The 21,725-nt window shown below is 42.4% G+C and overlaps 1 pseudogene; it reads right to left on the bottom strand.

Moving 5' to 3' along the window:
• Positions 1 to 13,255: 13,255 nt before the first annotated feature.
• On the bottom strand, positions 13,256 to 13,972 carry LOC148019323 (omega-6 fatty acid desaturase, chloroplastic pseudogene; annotated as a pseudogene).
• Between the last annotated feature and the right edge of the window lie 7,753 nt (positions 13,973 to 21,725).

Below are 21,725 nucleotides of genomic sequence, written 5' to 3'. Positions count from 1 at the left end.
TGTGCGTTCCTTATGTGAGAGATAGCCATAGGTGTTTACATGAAATGCTTGAAAGAATAAGTAGTTCGTGGGTCTTGGTGGTTGAGGGTGAGCTCCACCTCTACATTTTGGTTCCGTTGCCGAGATAAGTGGATTCAAGCTTGAGCACTTGCACATCTCAAATTGAGCGATGCAGTAAGGGTTCCATCCCCAAACCAGAGCATGAGATAGGTAGGAGGTTTTGGGTTTTTCATATTGGCAACAAGTAAGCATTATTGGTTTTTGATGATTAGGCAAGTAGAAGGAATCATTTCATTATTTTACTTTTGATTTTTTTTGCATTTAGAGGAGGTTAGGACCAAGAAATGGAGGGAAAAAACTTTAGGGCTTCTGCTGTTGAACAGGCCCAAACAGGGCACAAACAGGGAGAAAAATGAAAAAATTGAGTGCTTGGAGGTGTTAGAATCACACAAGGAGTGATCAGCTAGATGAAGGTTGAGTCCTCCAAGGGTTTAAGACCCTAAGAGGCAAGGAAGACCTCATTTTTAGGTTCTACAGTAGAAAGAGAGAGAGAGAGAGAGCTTGAGAGCTTACGTAGGACTTGGTACTTCCAGTGAATCAATCGAAGGACACAGGAGTTTATTGCTTGGATCAAGTGTGTAGAAACCTTTATATGCATCTAATCTTTGATTTTGGTGAAGCTTGCCATTGTGCATGTCCAAAAATAATTGGCATGAAGAGATTTTTATTGTTGATGTTTGCATGCCAACGGAATCGGACAGAGGTGCCCGATTCCTAGAATCAAATGCTTGGATGCCCTACATTTTTCCAATTCTGAGAATTGTATAGCTCAGATGCCCTACATCTATCTAATTCCGAGAATCAGACGGCTGATACCAACTTGACCAATCCGATCGGACCCAGCAAATTGGACTCGGATACTTAAACACCCTAGACTCGGACACCCCAATAATCGGACCACTATCACACGTCCGATCTTGAGGATCGAGCACTTGCACCTGTGACCTTGTCTGATTTTGAAAATCAAAATCTCGGACCACCTTGTCCGATCCCTACAATCGGACATTCCACAATCGAACAATCTCAAAATTAGATAGAGGAAATCTTAGACACTTGTCAAATTGAACATTCGATTCCTAAAATCAAACGCTACAAAATTGGACTCTGTAGAATCAGAGAAGATCTTGACACATCAAAATTGACAAATTTAGCACGTCTGGGGTGACAAAGAGTACCACCGGCAAGATGAGAATTCACCGAAAGCCTTATAGGCAATTTTGACCCTAGAAATTGTATACAAACGGCCAAGCACAATGTTGACGCTCATATTAGCATATTCGACACATTAGAGCTATAGGCAACCAACAGACCCCATTTGACCCTGAGCAAGATGAATGACGTAGCACAGACTCTAGAGACCAAAGGAAGCAGCCAATAACTAAGCGTAAATCCCTTTTCGACCAAGTATGTAGACGAGCATGTGAAAGCTACAAGTCACTTCGTATTCTCACTCATATTATTTTCCAACACTTGAAGTGCACCTAAGAAAATTTGAAAGCCTGATTTCACATGGTGCACGGAAAAGGTCATGTGTACACACATACCAAGTGAGTGTAAGTTGAGGACTATTTGTAAATAATAAGGAACTCACTCATACTTAACAATCTAAATGAACCCACTAGTAGGAGAAGACCTTGAAATGTAGTTGAGTGAACAAGAATCCCAAGTGTAGGACCAAGCAAGGACCAACACCATTGGAGGAGTAGATCTGTCTGACTTGATCAATCTCATCAACAACCTAGTGGAGCATGAGACCGTAAATATGGTAGAGTCAGGCACTAACCATGGATGTGACAAAGAGCTTGACTTAGGTGGTTTCCCGATAGAAATCTAGCGGCTAGTCGCCAATTACAATCTACAAACCGGGACAAACCACCATGATAGGATGTCTAAGGATATCATAGTGGACCTCAAGGAGGAGAGGAGACTAGTATAGGAATATTTGCAGGGCATAGTGGCCTACAATCAGGGAATAGCAAGTCCTAGAAGCTTGCGACAAAACATAGAAATGTGGGAGATTTACTGAGTGCTAGCCCTAGCAAGCAGAAATAAGATAGGACGTAATGCAGTAAGGAAAAGAGTGTTGGAAGGCAATCTCACGTTGAGCGAGCTTCTTACAAAGTGACTACTAGACAAATCGTCAACAAAACAGAGCATAGTTGCAATGGCAACCTTGTTGCTTGCAGGATTAGGGGTTAACTAGGGCTCTAAGAGCAAATCAAGAATCCATGTTGTTGCTAAGAAACTAGACAAGTACCAGCCAAATGATGACCTATATAGCTTCATAGAGTACTTTGAGCAAGTATGCAAGACCAATGGCCTCATTGATCTTATTCAATGCTTGCAAGCTTTTGGTCTATGCTTAGGAGATAAGGGTAGGACTTGGTACATGAGTCTGGATGCTGATGAACAGACTGACTCAACAACCTCAAGAGTCTCTTCATTAAGAGATTCTCTCAACCTGGGTACTCCGATAACCTTCTGGTGCGGTTGATGAACGTCAAGTAGAAAGACAAGGAGAACATAAGAGATTACGTCATCCACATTCAAAGTCTCTTCAAGAGAGGATCCCAACTAGTGAGCGAACTATCGAAAGAGTGGTCTCCATAGCTTTCATCAATGGGATACAAAGCGAGGAACTCTACGACATCTTGGCAAGCAATTCAAGCTTGCAACAAGATGTACTAGCTAGGGTCTTTGACAAGGCAATTAGAGTAGATGACCAGCTCAAAGAGAGAAGATCCAAGAGTTTGACTCGAGAGAAGACTAGCGCTAGAAACTTTGAGAGATTTTCAACGTTAAGTGAAAGATCAAGCCCAAATACTTAGGATAAAGGAAAGGGCACGGATGGAAGTTAGGAGCTAGCGGAGATGAAGATGGAACTAGCCAAATTACAAGAAATGATGAGATGGAAAACACGCCCTCACGTCATCCAATACATGTATTGTGGCAAAAAATAATTGCCAGTCGAGTGTTAGGACCTGAGGTCCAGACCTTGCGCCAATTGTGGTAGGTTCAGTCATGATGCCCTGCATTACAGGCTACTAAGGAGACTCCCGTACTCACATCCATATGGATAGTCTTACCTAGCAAATAGGCTACAAAACGTTTTCAAAAGGGAAGCCCCATTGGCTCTCCCTGCACCTAATGACGCCAAACTGTTCATTCCTAGGATGGAGATAAACCCCACATGCATACCTAGACCACCTGGACTCTACGTAACCCTTCCACCAAGTGATGCTTCATTCCACTATGTGGAGGAGCCGAAATGATGAAGAGCCTTATGTGCACCCCTACATGTCATATGACAAAGAGGACAATGCAATCCTTATGGATTACCGACCTATACCGGTGATGGCATTAGGTAGAGATAGAGGCAGAGGCTTTGGAGGGAAGACCCAAGAACCAATCTCATGTTGGACCTGTGGACATCCATGATATATCTCATGATGTTGCCCCGAATGGGAGTAGACTAATTGGGAAAAGGTCAATATTAAGTGCCCAGAGTGTGGAATCGCTCACTATTTATGCAGAATGCCCTAGATAAAGGCCACTATACCATTGAGGTTGTTTAGAGTTGAGACATTTAATGGAGAGAACACGCCCATCCCATTGCATGTCATGACCTACGCATAGACAAAGCAAAGGCTCGCATATCACTACCTACTAAAAACTAAGAGTGCCACAATGTTGTGTGATGAAAAAAAGGTGATAGACACAGAAGCAGAAATGTCAGCTCCAAGGACGGGTGAGAAGGGGAATGCAAAGTTTAGGGAGTACCCCAACCCAAAGTGCCAACTCGAGGCCATCGAAAAGGTCAAGGAGTGGGTAAAAGAAGCCCAGGAGCACTTGAAGGATGCTGAGCTCATATTGGAGGATGAGATCAATGATCTCTCAAGCATAAGCATGGTACCCTCACCTCCATGACCAAAGTCGAGAGACACGGCTATCCCACAAACAATGCCACTTAAACAAAGCTTACACATGTCAGGCCAGCAAACTAGTCAGGGCCATTGGCCAAGAAATGTAGAGTAAGGAGAGAGGCAAGCAGTCACTGACCTCCTCACCATACTAGTGACCAACCCAATGACTCTAAGCCTAGGAGATATGCTTAGATAGCATTCAATGCTATGGCACGAGCTCAAGCAGTGGGGTGAAGGACCAATGGAGCAAGGGACAGCTAATCTACACGATCATTATGCAGTAATTTAGATACCCAGTGTGACGCTACACTTAGTGACAAATTCCTTACACGTTAATGATTTTTGGGAAGGCACCGAAATGCATGCAGTATTACCGATCCTAGCCCTAGGAAACACCACACGAAAGGGAATTGTGGATACATGAGTAGGAGTTAGCATGCTGAGCTACGCAGTATTCCATGACTGGGATAACCCGCCTATTGAGAATGCTAGGTTCAATGTCACCCTAGCCAAAGGAAAAAAAGTGCGGCCATTTGGAGTATTAAAGAACTTGCCATTAAAGATCGGAGGGATCCAATTCCCTGTTGATTTTATTGTCATGAAGGGAGTGGACTATGACATCTTGTTAGATCGCCAGCCCTCAATGCACAATGCATGGGTCATAGAAGACTGGGGCAATGGTCTAGTCTTCTTAGATAATCAAACGGAGGCAGTAAGAGTAGAGATGGACACATGGAAGACCACACTAGTTGACCTAGACGCCATCTCCACCATGCCGAAAGGTGATGCGCAAATTAGAAAACCTTATGAGTCATTAACCAAATATATCCCCTGTCTCGAGGATAAGCAAGATTGGATGAATATTCTTGCCACGATAGATTTTCCATTCTCAGATAGTGAGGATTACAAGCAAGTTGCTAATACAATAGATGAGCTTAGAGATACACCCTCAGTGCCAGTCTGCATAATGGCCAAAAGCTCACATCATAGACAACCCAATCCTGTCAAGGTACAAGTCGCCACCATCCACACAGAAGTTGAAGATGAAGATGAGGAAGTGGTGGCACCAGCCTACCTATCCTTATTAGTGAGACTGACTAGAAGGCACACTCTTTGATGCACTCGTTGACAAGGGAGCTGACTCTAACACGATCATTGGACTCTCATTGGCCAACCCCAACTGTAGCCTACGGACACTAAGCTCAATCCATTTGGAGGATGGTCCTACTCATTGCTAGTAAAATGAAAAATAACGATCTCTATCAAGATTGAAATCCTACTTGTGATCTTCTATGTGATACCTAACACTAAGACGGCTGGTAAGGAATCACTGCTTGGATGCGCATTCAAGAAACAAGCACACTGTGCATTCACCTTGCCATCGGCAATGTTAGGATAGTAACAGCTTTCAACAACAAGGGTATCTTAGCTCCATCACAACCTAGCAAGCCATCGATAGAGCAACCTTCTACTACCGAGCCTAAGAAGGGAGATTGCAAACCTCAATCCCAGCAAATTGCAAAAGTCAAAACCGAGGCCCAAGAGCTCAATTGGATGCCTAAGCACAAAGGCCCACCTCCTAGAGCTAGGCACACACAACCTTGCAACGCAAAATAATCACGCCCGATAACTAGGAGGCCACAGAGAATAGGAGGTGATATAGGCGATGATGAATGGTCAAGCCATGATGGGTCCCCAAAACCTTATTGCAAGCGCAACGCTACTACAAGGGTAACACCTAGATTTGGGTACCTAAAGCCAAGATGGCCAAGGACACTACTCCAACAACACCCCCAAACTTACATGCACCACGCCATGCGACAAAAATGGCACCAATGCCATAAACAACTGCAACCACAAAAGACATAGAGCCTCAAATGCAGAGGCTAGTAGAAAAGACTAAACAAGTCTATCGACCAGAGCCGGGGAACCCTACTACTCACACTATACCTCAACCCTGTCTTAGTGGTGCCCCTTTAACCTCACTAGAATCTAGTAGCATGGCAACCTTGAACCCAATCAAGCCCATCACACAAGAAGCCCAACCACACTCTCAGGAGCAACCAACGCCACAATCGTCAGCTACCAAATCATCTAGTTTAGTCAAACCTTACCTGCCAACAAGTCTTAAGCTGTTCTATGAATGACAATCAATCCTCACTTTGGCCAAAGACCTAGCTGATAACAGAGGAGATGGCCTGATCTCCTACATCAAGTGCTTTGATGCTACATTCACCCTACTCGCTAAGAGCTATGAGTGTTTGGACCTAGGCCTACTTGATCCATCCTTACCATCGGATGTTTGCTCCGTGCTGTGCACTTAGGAGGAATATGAATTCATGATGGTAAAAAACCCCATGGTCACAGAGGAATTGATCGCCAATGCCAAAATATCTCGAGACCAAGCCCTTAAACAACGACTGATCACCTCCTAAAGCAAGAGCACAGTTATTGCCACAAGTCAAAAGTTGAACGCAAGCTTTGCAGGCTAGTTGATAATGACTCACCTTTCTTGAGGAAGTGGTATGCTCTCCAACTCTAGTGGGAACAAGAAGGCTGCCCAATCATGACCAATGCTTAGCAATGACATGCCATTAAGACCTCCGAGTATGATCCCACTTATGTAGCTCCAACTTCCTATAGGGTGTTGACCACCATCCGTAACCGACCCTAGAAGAGCACAATGTAACCCACCCACATTTAGACTGAATTCTGACTGAGGAAGAGTTAGACATCGTTAGCAATATCAACTCCGGTGACTTCCTCATGGATGTTCTCACCTACATCACTCAGGTCAGAATCTACCCTTTTGATATGAACCACTATGCCAATCTAGAATATAATCCCAAATTCTATGATTAGCTTATGCAAAAGTAAAGGACCACAAGCCAACGTTGAGTACCCTTAACCTCTCAAACCTTAATGCTAGGAAGGATTCTGGTATAATGTGAAACCAAGCCTGTAAACCAGTAAGGTGAATGAAATCCTTGGATAAAACATGTGTTAATGTCCAAGGGAAAAAAGGAGCAGATAAAGATCAACTCATGGTGTGATTGAGGAGTAAGTCGTAAGGTTTTTGAATGAATGGAATGCTTGAAGAAAAAATGCTATTTCTGTATTTAAGCATGTTATTCTTCCCAATAAAGCATAAGAAATTTCTACTCACCTTTCTGTAAGAAATTACCTTAAGCACACTAATGGTGAACTATGGCATTATGACAGGTACCCACTATGGCAAGTTAAGATAAAAGCAGCAAAATTCCATTCTCAAAAGGGGAACAAGTGAAGTATGGCCTCTCATTGGAGAGACGAGGGCTTATAATCAATTCAAATTCAGGTATATCCTAAATCTAGAAGACATCATCATGGAAGAACCAGTGATCTAGTAACTGGTGAAGCAGTGCAAGCTGCAGAAGTACATGGAGAAGGTGGGCCAAGCCATCGATTATGAGAACTATGCTGAGTTCCTACAAACTTTCAATGGAAACTGGGGCACTATCATAGTGCACCTAGAAAATGAAGTCTGCCAAGTACAAGAGTTAAGCCTTGAGCTCATACAGAAAGTATTGGGCCTACCAAACAAAGTAAAAAAACAACCAAAATGGGATGTGTATGACATGGTAGGGATGGACAAACGTGATGGTCCACACCAACAATGGCATGAGCCTAGCCGAGATCCCCCGACCCTGATGTTCAAATCCATGCCAAAATGGTGCATGCTCTGTTCTCCAGTCACTGGTATAATGCATTGATGAACAGAATCAACGTACCAATACTAGAGAGCATTGCTGCCTAGTCCTTTGACAAGGTAAACCTCAATGTCTTCGTGATGAATAAGAAGATAGAGATGTCGAAAAAGCATTGGCCACTGGTGGAAGACCTACAAGGGGAGAGTCCCTAACCTCTAAAGCCAGGAAATCATCATCCTCAAATGCCTCCACCATTGGATTTAGAAGAATCTTGACAGCCATCATAAGAGAGGCACTAAGGAAAGCACAAGACGATGAGGTAGTCATGGTGGGTTGCTGGACAAATCCCCTCCACACCAAGGACAAGAGCAGTCCAGTGAAAGGACCGTGAGTGAGAAAAAAGGACAGCAAGAAGCACAATCTAGCCAAGCAAGGGCCAAGAAGTCAAAGAAAGAGACTTCGCAGAAGAAGGTCTAAGGAGAGAGGGGGAATAAGGAGAAGACAGACCTACATAGAGCACAAACTGAGTCCAAAAGCACAAAAGAACGATGAAAGAATAAAGAAAGGGATGAGGAAAAGAGAATAAATGAAGAATCCAAAAGAGCCGAGGAAGAGAGAAAGAAAAGAGCTGAGGAAGAGAAAAAGAAAAGAGCTGAGGAGGAAGAGGCAAAGATTAGGAAGAAGGAGGAAGACGACATAGATCTCATTATCCACCTCTAAGTAGAGCAACTTTGAAGACAAGAAGAGTTGGTGGCCATGAGACCACCCCGACAAGAAGGTCCAAGCACGAGCTCCTAAACACCCAAAAACCTACCGCCCCCAGTGATTGAGGGAAAGGGTAAGGGTTTGATCAACCCTATCTCACTTGTCCTACTACCTGCCACCCCACTCATCACTGTATGCACCCAAGACTCTACCACAGTAGATGCTAGCAATCTTGTGGCATGGGTGCAGTTTCTTGTCAACAAAGAGGAAACGCAATGTGCGAGTGCAGGAACCCCTCTGATGGGAGCAAGAAGACAGGTAGTTGTAGATGCGGAATATAGATGGGACCTTAAATGGCCGAAGATAAAGGCATCTACAACCACTTTTCCTTCTCTACACTGTTGTTGTCCACAACCTACGATGCCTACATGCAGGAAGATAGAGGTATCTACAACCACTTTTCCTTCTCTACACTATTGTTGTCCACAACCTACAATGCCTAGGTGCAAGAACTCCTATCATAGTAGTTGGAACGGGAAAAAGAAGATAAGAACATAGCCATAGTTGAGCTCGAGGATGAAAGGGAGATGATGACAACCTCTCAGTTAGAGAGAACCCGTCAAGTGGCCATCTATCAAAGAGAGATCAAGGAGCTACAAGAGAAGCTCGAGACCAAAGGAGGAGAAGACAAGAGACATGGTAGGTAAAACTCACTGGTGGAAACACACAGCCTCATAAGCCTACAACACAATTTTGATGAGCTGGTGGCACTGTAGAAGGATCTGCAAAAAGAAAATGACAAAATCCGAGATGATGCATAGTAGCTAGCAGTAGTAGAAGAAGATAGAAGCCGAGGGCACCAAAAGCATATAGCAAATCTTTAACAAAGTCTACTCTCAGAGCTTGAAGAACAATAGTGCTTGGAATGAGAAATCGAAGAACAGGAGAAGAGGCTAAGTGCATTATCCTATAGGGACAATGAAAGCCTAGAAGAAATGAAGAAAAAAGAATATGAATGTGTGAACAAGAGCGAAGAGAAAATGAGCGCCTAGCCCTTGCAGAAGGCAATAAGGTGCTAGCAAAGAGTAGGCAGAGACCGCATAGGTGACCTTGGAATCCCAACAACGCGCCTTCCTCTACACTCTCTTGGATGCCACACATTCTGAGGAAGAGGAGGCAATTGAGTCCTTAAGGAAAAAGCTAGCGATCAGCCGCAGGGCCCTACGACATGGGCTACACATCAAACACAAATTGCCAGGGCCACAGAAGTAGAGCCACCAGAGCATAGGGGAGATGAGAGGCCAAGGTGATTGAAGATGCAAGGCCAATTTTTGAAAGGGGACAGCAAGCCGGGGCTCCTTAGTGGGAGGTTTTACAACTAGGAGGCCACTCACCATCCCTCTTTTTGACCTCAACCATTAGCAAGGATATATGTGCAATGACTAGACCAATGTGTGACCAAAAAAAACAAACTCCACATATCACAGTCACTGCACCTAGGGGTCCTCCAGTTAGGCATGTCCAGTGGCTTCGGTCAGCTGACTCTCGTCCCTAATCCCCTAGCCCATTTTCATTCCCCACTTCATGCTTAGGGCGGACTTCCAAACCTGTCTCCCTAAGCCGTGCACCACACCTCTAGCGATGCACAAACTGGGTCCTCCTTAAGTGTGGGACTACACCTAGGATTTCAACCCAACTCCCAGTTACACTCCCATGAGCATTATGTACTACATAGTAAGGTAGAGACACCCCTAGGTAGTGCAGCTTCTTTTCTTTTCAAGTAAAAAACCAATGCAGCAACCCACCAACTTTGGAGACCCCATCATCCATGCAATATACTCTTGGCCCCCAACACTTCAACCAGTTGATTAGTTTCTTCCAAAGACCAATTCCTTTGCAACCACATTGTCATCTTACACTACCAATGTCACTATGCAACCAAAACGAAGTAGAGGAAAACCAAGGAAGCCCAAGTCAAAAATTGAATGAAGCAGCTCATTCTGCCCACGCCGGAAAACATGCAGGAGATGAAAACCTCGAAAATAACATGGAAGATCTTCAACTATTTTGGAAAGGTTCTCTCAAGGATGAGGGAGAGCTTCTGAAGGGTCTCACAAGGAAAATGCGAGGTGCAATGTAATTCGTTTTATAAAAATAATGGGTTTTCTTATATGCAAGTAGTAAAGCCTGCACGAACATAGGTGAAGGGATAAGGCAACTTGAAGTGAATAAGGAATAGCCATGTTTAGCTCGTGTCCTCACAACCTTGGAGGGCGTAGGGAAACATCTGTCCAACACTATTGTCAATTTAAAAAAAACGGATCCGCCCACACTATTCTCATCCAACATGATCTTCAATTTCAAGGGACAGATCCACTCAAGGTGAGTATCATGGAATGGCCCGCCCCAACTTTATCTTCAATTTCAAAGGACAAATCCCCCTACCATTAGTGTCAACAAGGACCATGCCCAACACCATATTCAATTTTAAGGACCGATCCACTTGACACCATCCCCCACAAGGGCTTGCCTACAAACTCAAAAAAGCCATCTGGCTACACCCATCCCACCTTCCAATTACTAACCATCAATGCCATAGGACTAGCACTAGTCTAGGAGGGGGGTAATGTTAAATGCAGCATAAGGCTAATGTTAACCATAGCATAAGAAAAAGCAAAAAAAGTGAAAAATCGCAAGTCGGGACCTAAAAGAGGAGGCCATGAAGGGAACCAGATACAACGGAAGAAGCAGGAAGGGAAACGATCAAAAGTGCAAGGGCGGTCTCAAAAGCTAAGGCAAAGGAAAAAGTGCACTTTTAAATGCGAGATGCCCCCAAAACATCTTGTAAAAGAGTGCTAGGGTCCCTCCTGTGCAAATTGTAAAAGTAGATAGATGGTAGGAAGGAAGCTAGGAAGATAGGAGGACAATGAGAAAAAGGGCCTACCGACCATGGAAAAAAGGGCCTAGGCCATGGCTGGCCATGTAAAAATGGGGATAAGGGGATGACCATCCAAAAGGGATTTAGGGATTTGTATATAAAGTTGAAAAGTGAATTAGGAGCTCATTCTATGGTGTGTGCAAAAGTGGACTTGTCTTCTTCTTGCTTGTGTGTGCTTGAGATAGGGAGTGTGAGAGTGTGAGGGAGTGATTGTGTGAGGGTGAGGGATCAAGGAGAAGATGTTCTTCATCATCTCTATCAAGAATCGCGTGGTGGGGGGACTTGCTCAAGATGATGCGCCAAACACACACATAATGCACAAGGAGAAGCTCATTCAAGAGACAAGAAGAGAGATGGAGGCCAAAACGTTTTCTTGCTGGTTTCTTCTTCTTCTTCCACACTCTTTACAATGTACACAAAGTATAGATAAGATACAACATAAAGGAAAGTGGCCTACTAAGTCAAACAATGCATAACCCACTACACTAATCGACTGGCGTTATAACTATGCCAGCTGTAAACAGGTGTAACAACCTAAATATAATAAGTAATGAGTCAATGGCCGTGTGAGAGTCATAATGACCACCGACGTGCTAAGTGTAGACATGCGGACCCATCTAACCAGGCGGTCCATCATTAATGTCCGCATGTTGAGCTTGTCATCTCAACACTCCCCCTCAAGCTCAACTGCATCTCTGCAACTCCAAGTAAGCTTCGAAACTTTTGAAGCTTCTCTATACCCAATGCCTTCGTGAAGATGTCAGCTATCTGATCCTGTGTGTTGACATATACCAATTCAATCTCACCTGCTAGTACCTTCTCTATCACAAAGTGGTAGTGTACCTCAATATGTTTTGTCCTGGCATGGAACATAGGGTTCCTAGCCAATTGTATACTGCTCATGTTCTCACAATAAATGACAATTGGACCTTCCACCTGCACATCTAAATCATCCAATTAACTTTTACAGCCATACTACCTCACATGCTGCAACAGCAACTCCTCTATACTCAACCTCTGTACTTGACAAAGCAACTGTAGATTGCTTTTTACTGCTCCAAGTAACTACTGCACTACCAAGAGAGAACATGTATATGCTGGTAGATCTTGTATTAGACATACTACCAGCCCAATCTGCATCTGTGTATCCAAACACCTATACATCTGTACCTGCCTCATAGAAAATTCCATAATGTAATGTGGACTTCACATATCTCAATATGTGTCTGACTGCATCCAAATGTGGCTTTCTAGGTACTTACATAAACTGACTCACAAGACCAACAACGTAGTTCAAGTCAGGCCTTGTAATGGTCATGTAGATAAAACTCCCCACTATCCTCCTGAACATAGTAGGGTCTTCTATCTCATCCCCAACATCAGCACTCAACTTTACATTCTGCTCCAATAGGACTGAAAGTGGTTTGCATGCTGTCATACCATACTTGGACAACATATCCAAAGCCATACTGTCTTTGGGACACCCATATACCATCATCACCTCTGATCACCTCAATGCCAAGGAAGTATCTTAGCTCACCTAAATCCTTCATCTCAAACTTCTTCTTCAGAAATTCCTTGAATTCAGCAATCCCACTATCACTATCACCTGTAATAATCAAGTCATCCACATGCATCTCCCTTTCTCACATAAAGTGAGTGATCAGCATCAGAAACATGAAATCCAATATTGACAAGATATTCTCTGATCTTGTCAGTGTTGAGAAATAAGCCAAAGTCTAAGGCATAGTCTAAGCCTTATCATATTGTTGTATGTAAAGTGTCCTTAAGTTTGGGGTGTCTATCTTTTGAGGATACCATTTTAGTGGGTGGACTGTTTGGAGATATGGTTGGAGAATAATGGAGGAGAAGTTGACTTGAGATCCCAAAAAAAAGAACTGTGCTTGTTTCATCTTAGTCTCCCTCTACTTTCAGTTTTTTCATTTGGTATCAGAGCAAATTGTAACCATTTTTGGAAAACCATCATACTCCTCTCTGACAACTGGATGCCAGGCTGTGTCTTCTACGAGCATGTTCATCTTTGCATGATGCCGGTCATGCTTGAAGCGCCAGGGTTCATACGGGTAGATCAATGGCAAAAATGCTACAGTCCCCACAATGTCTTCAAGTACTTTATTGTTTGAAATGGATTTGTGTGCACAGTCATGTCCTATGACAAAAAAAAACCCAGTGATTGCTGTCCCAATCCATGCCCAAGCCAAAGGAAGAAGATACCAAGGAGCTTTTTCTGTCATTAATAGACCAGCAGAATAGGCAACAACTGATAGAGCTATAGTCCTCAATGTGATGCCCTGTGGAACTGGCTCTGCGGAACTGACAGAGCTATAGTCCTCAATGTGATCCATCACGTTCTTCAATGTGATGCCCTGCGGAACTGGCTCACCAATTTGCATGAACCCATACTCTTCTGGAAGCTTCTTTCTGTAATCTGGGTCACTCAGGGATGGTGCAATTGGTGCTGCAACTGCTGATATGGAGTTCAGCTTTTTTCTCACAGAAGCAATTCTGGGCATATTCAATCCTTCAACTTGGAATCGATTGCCACTCAACTTGGCAACACGTTTATTTTTGTGAAGGGACATGCCACCCTTGGAGCAGGGCCTCAGCAAGTCTTTCATACAAGGTCTGCTAGTCATCGTATTCAATGAGAAGTTTGCAATGACATCACAGGAGACACGGTGTGATGTTTGCCTCAGTAATTATCAAGAGAATGAGAAGCTATTGTAATTACTAGTTTGTAAACGAAGAGGTGGATCCACCAATTCATCTATATATCAGGATGCGAATAGAATGGTTCTGCTGTTAGGAGCAGATGAAAATAGGATGTGAGAGGAAAGATTCCTGTGAGTGAAGCACAGGAAGGACATCTTGCTACAATGCTGAGTTTATCAATTGGTGCAAGCAGCAGTGGCAATGCAGTATCATCTGAAAGCGCAACACCACATGAAAGTCAGCATGCAATCAATATGGAAAGAAGTTAAAATCGGTGCATGGTGTTTGGCTCATGAGGTCCTTTGTTAAGATTTTTACTAGTACACATTGTAGCCAATGCTGGTCCCAAGAGTGAGAGAAGAAGTGAATATGTGTTGCGAACGGGGCAATATGCTCCAGGCTTGTTCCATGCACCTGTTGTTGGTAGATGTGAGGATAGCAAGGCCATTGATGTAGACAAAAAAGGATTCAGGGCTTGCCACGAAGTTACTGGCATACATCAGAGAGTGACACTTAGACACACACACATTGCAGGTGCATCATTTGATTGTAATTGTTATGGTTTACATCAAGCAAGAGCTGACCTAATTGTTTTGGAGGCCTAGAAGGCCGGTTTTATGCCATTTTTGGGTGTCATTTTGGAGGCTTAAAATTTTGCCAAAAATTTTCATAAAAACTTTTCTAGCTTTAGCTTGATTAGTACTTCATTCTTAACACAAAAAACTGCAAAAAAATAGCAAGGAAATTGGTCAATTTTAAGCCTATATTTTGATGCTTTTTGGGTAATATAGACATCATGTGGAATCCGATTTGGATGGTTCTTGCTCGGAACTGAATGTATGACATGTTGGCATCATGGATGGATGTATATGATAGTTTTTGGACACATGTATGACAGTCATATTGCTGATCACCATTTCTGGACAAATTGTATTGTTGTTTTCTTCTGGATTTGCAGCAGTCATAATGTCTGACACGGCACAGATCACTCAGATCGTGGGGGAAAAAATTGACCAAAGACAACTATAGTGTTTGGTCCTACAGGATGGAGAATTTTTTGATGGGTAGAGGTCTATGGGATCTCATAGCAGGTGATGATGAATGTCCAGAAGTTCCCGAACATCCAACTGAAGATCAAAAGAAAGTGTACAAGGATTGGACTAGGAAGAACAGGAAGGTTTTGCATTGGATCTCCATATGTATTTCAGAAACATTGATTCCTCATATAAAAAAGGCAAGCACTTGTAAGGAGGCATGGGAAATCATAGAAAAGATGTATGGAACATGTATAGAGGCTCGCAAGATACAACTTAAGCAGAGATTACATGATACATGGAGAGGCAATCGCAGTATCAGTGACTATGTGGCAGAAATCAAGTAAATTTCAGAAGACCTTGCATCCATTAATGCACCTGTTGATGATGATGATTTAGTATCAGTGACACTAAATGGGCTTGGACCAGCTTTTAAATATTTGGATACCTCTATTTCTGTTAGGGGAGGCTCTATGCCTGACTTTGAGAAGCTTATTGGATTGCTACTTTACAAAAGAAATCAAGTTGGGATTGAATGCATCTAGTACTGGCAAAAATGCAGGTGGAGATAGTGTTTTCTATCACGAGAAAGGTTGTGGCAGCTCATCTAGAGCTAGAGGCTCTTCACTTGGGCGTAGTAATTATGGTTTTGCTCGTGGAAGAGGCAACTTTGGTCGTGGTGACTTCATGCATAGAGGCAGGGGAGTTCTTTCCCTAAAGGTAGAGGATGGTCTAGTCCTTCTTCACAAAGAGATGGCACTTGTCATTACTGTGGGCAGATTGGTCACTTTGAGAGGGATTGTTATTAGAAACAGAATGCCATGTCTAGGGGTCGTGGAAGGACCCAATATGGCCACTATGTAGGCACTTATGGTGGTGCAGGTTATGGACCTAGAGGTGGATCATCTAGAGGTCACCTATTTGCTATGGAGCATGTGCTTGGGAGCATGACTCATCCTCCTCATGAGAATGACTGGTTTTTGGATTCAGGAGCTACAAACCACATGACTCATCATGCTGAGTGGTTTGATAGCAAGGAGCAAGTGAAGAATGATGAATATGTTGCCACCACTGGTGATGATACTTTACACAAAATTACTCATATTGGTAGTGTGCCACTTGTTACTAAAGATGGGATTGAGAACAAGCTTGGTGATGTACTTTATGTGCCCACAATAACTAAGAACCTAGCATCGGATCAAGGATTGCAAGTGAGATTCAATAAGTTTGGATGTTTCATTGAAGAGTTCCATAATGGGAGAACTGGCAGGGTGATTGCTCATGGTAGAAAGAAAGGGAGATTGTTTGCTTTGGATGCAGGTACTCCAGTGATTAAAACTCTATGTATATTGAGAGAGGACATGGGCAAGATAAGGATGTGGAATTATGGCATAGACGGATTGGTCATGTTAATTTGCAAAGATTGAAGCAAATGCAATCAAAACAGATAGTCTGTGGTCTACTGCATTTAGGATATGTGAATTTTGATCATGTATTGGAGGCTTGTCAATTTGGCAAGCAGTCCAGATTGCCATTTCCAAAGAGGGGGAGAATAAGCAGCTATCCTTTGGAAATAATACACTCAGATATTTGGGGCCCATGTGAGAATGTTTCCATGAGCGGAAAATGTAGATTCTATATCACTTTCATTGATAATTTCAGTAGGATGACTTGGGTGTACTTTATGCAGCATAAAAGTGAAGCATTTGAAAAGTTCTTGGAATTTAAATCTATGGCTGAAAAGCAGTTTGGATGCTACATAAAATGTTTGAGGTCAGATAATGGTGGAGAGTACATATCATATGAGTTTTGTGACTTCTTGAGAGATCATGGTATCAAAAGGCAATTGACATGCAGGTATACACCTCAGCAAAATGGTGTGGCTGAAAGGAAGAATCGGATAATTGCAGAGGTTGCAAGGGCAATGATGAACCAAATGAACATGCCATTGTCATATTGGGCAGAAGCAGTGCATACTGCAGTTCACATTATGAATAGAACACCTACAGCCTTGATTCATAATATGTCACCATATGAGAGAATGTATGGCATGAAACCCACTGTTGCATACTTTAGAGTCTTTGGATGTGTCTGTTATGTTCATGTTCCGGATGATTTGAGAAAGAAGATGGAACCTAAGGCTGTAAAATGCATTTTCCTTGGATATCTTGATGAGAAAAAGGGATACAAATGCTATGATCCGGTGAGTAAGGAAGTATACATAAGCAGGGATGTCAAATTCAGTGAATATGAATCATGGTACAAGCCCAAAATTACAGTGGATGTTGATTCCTATGAAAGAAATGATGATAATGGCTATGGAAGGAAAATTTCAGCAAATAGCAAGGCTGAAAATCAGCATGTGGAAGATGCTTCAGGACCTCAAGAGAATGTGGAAAGCAGTGGCAGCTATAGTCCATGGAGTAGTAGATTGAGAAATGCACAAATGAGTGCAGAAGTTGAAAAAAGTAAGAGACCAATGACTAAAAGTTCAGAAGATGAATCTATAGATGACGAGTATGGCATTCCGCATGTTAAAACACCTAGCACTAGAAGTGCAGGAAAGTATGTGGCACCACATGCTAGATTAGATGAGACACACGGTAGTGCACCTCAATTGAGAAGGTCAGAAAGGGTAAGGTATCTAGTTGATAGATTGACTTATAATGGGTTCATGAAGATGCATTATACATACATGGTTTCTTATGTACAACATGTGGAACCTACTTGCTTTGAAGAAGCAATAGAGAGCAAAGAGTGGAGACAAGCAATGGATGATGAGATGAATGCACTAAGGAAAAAAAAGACTTGGGATTTGGTGAAACTACCTTATGGCAAGAAGTCCATTGGATGTAAATGGGTTTACAAGGTCAAATGTAAGTCGGATGGTTCTCTTGAAAGGTATAAAGCAAGGCTAGTTGCAAAAGGATATGCACAAACTTATGGTTTGGACTATGAAGAAACATTCAGTCCAGTAGCTAAAATGACGACAGTGAGATCGGTAATTGCTTTGCCTTCTATCTATGGTTGGAGGCTTTATCAAATGGATGTGAAAAATGCATTTTTGAATGGCAACTTAGAAGAGGAAGTGTACATGGATTAACCAGAGGGCTATGTGGATCCAAAATACCCACATTATGTATGCAGGTTGAAGAAGGCTTTATATGGACTGAAGCAAGCACCAAGAGCATGGTGTGATAGAATCAGCAAATTCTTATGCAGTATGGGATTTCAGCAGAGCAAAGCTGATTATTCACTTTATGTGAGGCATACACAAGATGGTATGGTTGTTGTGGTCATCTATGTTGATGATCTCATTATTACAAGTACACTTGAGAAGAAGATTACTGAAGTCAAGCATGGGTTACATAAAGAGTTTGATATAAAGGATCTTGGTTTGTTGAGATACTTCTTGGGTATTGAGGTTATTGACACACCTCATGGTATATGGCTGATACAAAGGCAATATGCATTGGAGATGTTGGAAAAATATGGCATGACAGGATGCGAACCGGTTGATATACCATTGGATCAAAATGCTAAGTTGATGATGGATCTTATGTTGAGGATGTTACTATGTTCAGAAAGATGGTTGGTAGTCTTATCTACTTGACCATTACAAGACCAGACTTGAGTTACGCTGTTGGATTGATAAGTCAATTTATGCAGAAACCATGCAAATCACATTTGGATGTAGTAAGAAGAGTTCTTAGATATGTGAAGAAGATAGCTAGATTTGGGTTGTTTTATGAAAAAGGAATCAAGCCTACATTGTTTGGATACTCAGATGCAGACTGGGCAGGTAGCTCTATAGATAGAAGATCTACTAGTGGCTATGCATTCTCATTTGGATCAGCCATGGTAAGTTGGAGTAGTAAGAAGCAACCTACAGTTGCTCTATTAAGCACTAAAGCAGAATATAGAGGCATTGCATTGGCAGCATGTGAGCAGACATGGCTGAGATTGATCCTATATGACATGGGGATAGAGATTGATGGTGGAGTCATTATGTATTGTGACAATGTTAGTAGCATTATGTTGGCAAAGAGCCCAGTCTACCATGCAAGGACAAAACACATAGAAGTGCACTATCATTTCATTAGAGAAAAAGTCATTGATGGAGAGATTGACTTGGTCCATGTGAAGACCAATGACCAAGTTGCTGATATCTTTACCAAATCATTAGGTAAAGATAAGTTTGAGTACTTCAAGAGTGCACTTAGAGTCTTAAGTGTGAAAGCTCATTCTGAGCTTGAGGGGGAGTGTTGAGAAATAAGCCAAAGTCTAACGCATAGTCTAAGCCTTATCATATTGTTGTATGTAAAGTGTCCTTAAGTTTGAGGTATCTATCTTTTGAGGATACCATTTTAATGGGTGGACTGTTTGGAGATATGGTTGGAGAATAATGGAGGGGAAGTTGACTTGAGATCCAAAAAAAAAAAAACTATGCTTGTTTCATCTTAATCTCCCTCTACTTGCAGTTTTGTCAGTCAGACCATGCTCTAGGTACTTGCTTGAGCACATAGAGCGCCTTCTTCAACCTACACACATACATGGGATGCTCTAAATCTTCATAACCTGCTGGCTGATCCATATACACTTCTTCCTGCAAATCACCATGCAAGAAGGTATTCTTCACATCCATTTGCTGCAACCTCCAATCTTTGGCTGCTGCCAAAGCAATCACACATCTGACAGTTGCCATCCTAGCAACTGGACTGAAGGCTTCTTCATAATCTATGCCATAAGTCTAGGCATAGCCTTTTGCAACCAGCCTAGCTTTGTACCTACTAATAGAACCATCTGCATTGTGCTTAATCTTATAAACCCACTTACATCCAATAGCTTTCTTGCCCTTCGGCAATGATACTAGATCCCAAGTCTTATTGGCCTCTAATGCAGCCATCTCCTCATCCATTGCTGCATCCCAATGAGTATGACCAACAGCATCCTCAAAACAAGTGGGCTCAATATCCTCAACTAGTTTCACCATATAAGCATAATGGTGAGCTGCATAACCTTCAAAACCAAATCTTTTAATAGGATATCTGACCCTGCTAGATCTGCGTACCACCGGATCACTCAATGGAGCCTTTACATTACTATGAGCTCTATTTACACCTGGTGTCCTGACAGAAGGAATACCAAGCTCTCTGAGCCACTCGAGTCTCCATCAAGAATTGCATCAATGTCATCTAACACTTTATTCTTTCCTTTGTCTTTACCTGTAGTGCTACTAAATACACCTGAAGATGTAGAGATACTCCTTAGTCTCCCAGACCAAGGACTACCAGATGATGTCTCTCGTCCACTAAGAGTCCGTGATTCTTGCTTTTCAGCCTGCACATGGGTATCATGATCATCATCATCTTCCAATGCATCACCACTAGATGCATACCAACTGCTCATTTCATCAAAGATGACATCCCTACTCACTCTGAACTTACATGTGACAGGGTTATAACAATGATACCCTTTCTCCTCTAAAGAGTATCCAATAAAGACACATTTTTCTGCCTTTGGATCAAGCTTCTTCCGTAGCTCATCTGGTACATGAACATATGCAATACAACCAAATACCTTCGAGTGCGATACATCAGGCTTCTTGCCAGTAAAGCATTCTTCAGGAGTCATCCCATGAACTGCAGTTGTGGGAGTTCTATTCATAATATAAACAGCAGTATGAACAAGCTCAGACCAAAAATGCTTAGGCATATTCTTTTTATCCATCAAGGCATGTGCAACTTCTGCAATATGCCTGTTTTTCCTTTCTGCAACCCCATTTTGCTCTTGGGTATACCTGCATGTGAACTGTCTCTTTATCCCATGAGACCTTAGAAAATCATTGAACTCATTCGAGAGGTACTCTCCCCCTCTATCTAACCTCAAGCACTTTACTTTCAAGCCTGTTTCTCTTTCAACTGCAGCCTTGAAAGTTCTAAAGTGCTCAAACGCTTTACTCTTTTCCTTCATAAAAAATACCCACAACTTTCTAGAACAATCATCAATGAATGTGACAAAGTATGAACTGCCTCCAAGAGATACATTTTGTGTAGGCCCCCAAATGTTTGTATGCACGACATCAAGGATATTTCTGCTTACATCTCTGTCATATGAAAAGAGTTGTCTTGCCTTCTTACCAAACTGACATGCTTCGCATACCTTATGAAATTCTACAACTCTAAATGTAGGCAAACCTGTAACCAACCCTTTGGACTGCATTAATTTCAGCCTTTATACATTTGCATGTCCAATGCGTTTGTGCCAAATTTCAATATCTGCAACACCTTTTCCTTTAGCATACATAGCAACATTCATAGTAGGAATTCCAGCATCCAAAGTAAACATACATCCAACTCTACTTCCCTTTGCAACCAACCTACACTTGTCATTGAAGTCTTCTACAAAGTAGCCCTTTGCATTAAATCTGACTTGCAGCCCTTGCTCTACCATCTGACCGACTGACACCAAGTTCTTTGTAATAGATGGCACATGTAATACATATGAAAGACTCTTTGTCTTACCATCATGCAAGGACAAGGGAACTTTTCCAATGTGTGAAATTGGGTGGCATGAATCATCACCCATTTGCACATAACCTGCATTTTGCAAATCCTGCATCTCTCCAAACCATTCTGCATGG

Source organism: Lygodium microphyllum, chromosome 20 (genome assembly GCF_053477565.2).
Source record: "Lygodium microphyllum isolate KBCC chromosome 20, Lygodium_microphyllum_v1.1.10, whole genome shotgun sequence".
NCBI classification, from domain to species: Eukaryota; Viridiplantae; Streptophyta; class Polypodiopsida; order Schizaeales; family Lygodiaceae; genus Lygodium; species Lygodium microphyllum.
The sequence above is the reverse complement of the archived record's forward strand: the minus strand, read 5'-3'. Positions and strand labels throughout refer to the sequence as shown.